Here is a 3,169-nt window from a genome sequence, read left to right on the forward strand (position 1 = left end):
GGTTTGCCTATTGATTCTTTGAAAGTGGCACGTGTAATCCGCTCCTGATCTGCTGCAAATACCAGCGGCAGGACTGTGGAGTGAATATCCCAGATCAGGATCTCTCACACGTTAAAAAGAGTAGCTAATATAAACTCCTAATTTCTTTTTGCTCGCAGTAAATGTATTCAAGTGCAGGCCGTGTGGGCGGTTCAACCCCGTGAACAGTCAAGCTGGGTTCGATTTCGGTTTGCGTACAATCTCGTACCTAGAGTCCCCAGGCTCTTTCGCCAGCGGTTAGTCGCCAAGGGAGACTCTGGGATGATGGAATTTTGCGAAAAAAAATTATCGGCTAGCCCGTAACGGATCTAGTGTTTTACCCCAGAAATCCTGGAGTGAAAAAGATTCCATCATCCCAGAGTCTCTCTTGGCGACTAAGCGCTGGCCAAAGAGCCTGAGGACTCTCGATACGAGATTGGTTCACGCGTAGTAATTGTCAATTTTTTTGCCGCAAAAGGTTCACTAGCTTGTGGAAAATAAGGGGTGGATTTCCCCCAGGAGAGACAAGTTTAATAATCTGTGCTTTTTGATTGGTTACTTTGATTTTGATCAAATTCCAATGATCCATGACTCCTGTCCCGATCATATGACGATGGGAAAAACCTGAGCAAAGCTTGAAAATCGAGCAGGATTTTGAGATTGCAGAGCCGTGTAAATTATCGACATTTTACGTGCCCAAAGCTGGGAGGCGAGCGACCTTTGGAAGTGGGAGAAATTCGGCTCAATTTTTGAGGCACTCGGCCGTGAGCAGTCTCAGAAGCTGCACGCCTTGTTACTGCGCTGCCAGTATGGCAATCGCAGTCGAAAAATGAGTAATATTTCTCCTTTTTATTTTTTTTCCGGGTCGGTAAAAGTCTTGGAATGATTTCCGTACAGGTCCGTACTTCATCATGCATGCAGAATACATTAATTATTCATTTGCTCTATTGTTTTGTAGAACAATACGTATACCCAAGAGAATCGAAAATATACTAATTTGTACTTACTCCCTCCCTCTCTCTCTTCTTTCCCCACATCGCGCCCACCGTTACTCGTTTTCGTCCCAGGTTTCCTCTTTCTATCCCTTCGTCTTGTCCTTTTTCCAAATCCCGCTCGGCTTTTTCTGCCATGTTATCCCAAGATATGTCACTCGCAGCTTGCCTTAAACTCCGCCCCAGGATAAATCTCTGGATTTCTTGTCCCTGTTCTTGACCACTGAGCTTACGTGTCAAGTTGCTAATTCACATCTTCAAAATGATATTTATTTTGAATTCGGACTGACTATTGACTACAATGATACGTAGACTCGTAGGTTACCGTTTAGAGATCCCTGGTTTACTACTCCTGAAACAACCCATCCCTTTAATTGTGCTAACCGTAACCCTAATTACGACTTAAGTCACTGTTTAGGTTTAAGGTTAGTCCCTGTGATAGTTTTAGGTTTTCCAGTATTGTTGTGATTTGTGACCTGCTTTTTCTTCATACCCCGTGTGGCACACTTATAAGTTCACTGCGTGGAAGAGTGCACCACGCTTACAGTCTGATTGGCGCATTTTTCATCGGAAACTTTAATGCACGAGTTCATTGCAATTTAAATGTGTCGTATTTCCCTTCTGTTGAAGCAAACTTGTGTCTTCGTAACAATCAAGATGGCTACCGTAGTAAAAGCGTCAGACAAGGGACATTTGGAAATTGTCCCTGCTTTAAAGCCTACCCCGAGCGGTGGATAGAGTGGTAAAAAGAAAATAACTTACTTTAGCTATAGTCTTCCGTGCATGTCCAAAACCTGTGTTGAAACGCAGTCAGTTGGCAAAGTGCATCGGGAGATGGATCTGTTTTGCGATGCTCAAGAAAAAACTGCAATGGATAACCTTCAATCCGCGAGAACACATAATTTTCTGACAGTAAACTTTCCTTGAAAAAATATTAGCCCTAGCTACCTGTAGCCGGAGAGTTTACAATTGCCTACAAGACAAGGGCTAACATCATCTCACAGTTAACCATCGCCTAAACTTCTTCGACCCAGACAAACGAGCCCACAGCAGGGCATTGAAAAAACATGATGGGGAGTGAAACGAAGTATGCCTCGTACGGGAACATCCATGGATCTCTACCAAAGTTATTTACTTAAAGCATCTTTGAGCATATGGCCGATCTCTACAAAGAGGGATAAATCGCAAAAGCCCACTAAAGGCACCGTTCGTGATCCTAAATACAGGAAAGGAAGAAAACATACACTTTGCAGTGTCTCGGCGAATTCGCAAGCAGACAGAAAGAACAATTACATGATAAAAAGAGCAGGTAGCCGTTAAATTTTTTATGAGAGTACTTTTATTTGGTCTGTTTGTTATGTCTGAGAATCTGAACCCTACTACAACGATTGCTTGAAAAACCACTTCTTTCGCTTATTCTAAAATTGAAAAATGGGTAAAATTGCAGGAAAAAATGTTCGATTTTCCGTATTTCAGCCAGAAGTTCAACCGGTTTTTGTAAAGTCCACATAGCCACAGTCCCAAAGGACGTCTGTTGCTACCGTTATTGTTTTCTCGAAACAACGGAGCGTATGCATAGTGAAGTAGGGCCTGTGCGGAAATCTTGCCAAAGTCTTGCCTGTGACTCCCCTGCTAAGTGGTGTATTTTTGCAGATAGTCTTCTGTGTGTATTTTGTTAGCTTTGAGGGGGTTGGGGTAATGCGATGATTTCTCTGGTGCACACAGGAGAACATTTAATTAACCTGCAATGGCGTCGAAAGTCATTCTAACGCGAATGGCGTTGTAGTGCATCTTTAAACAAAATATACCCTTACGGAGCTCAAAGAATTGAAAAATAAATATCTGGAATCTTAAAAGCGAGTAATGGACTTCGACAACAATCTTTCGCCCGTCGAGCCGAAATCAAAGTGAGCTGTATTTCTAATATTTTGCCAAGTGTGGTGTTATGTACAACACTGAAACCAAATGGAAAATTCTCTGGTAACTTATGGGTTCAACAAAGACAGAGAAGGAATCGAACACCTTAAGTGGATCTGTGATCTCTGTTGTCTGGCTGTTTGTATTTATTTGTACTCAACTCCGCACAGTCTTTGTTAACCTTCAATGGCGTCGAAAGTCATTGTAACGCGAATGGCGTTTTAGTGGATCTTTAAATAAAA

This window comes from Montipora capricornis, chromosome 14 (genome assembly GCF_036669925.1).
Source record: "Montipora capricornis isolate CH-2021 chromosome 14, ASM3666992v2, whole genome shotgun sequence".
In the NCBI taxonomy this organism is placed as follows: Eukaryota; Metazoa; Cnidaria; class Anthozoa; order Scleractinia; family Acroporidae; genus Montipora; species Montipora capricornis.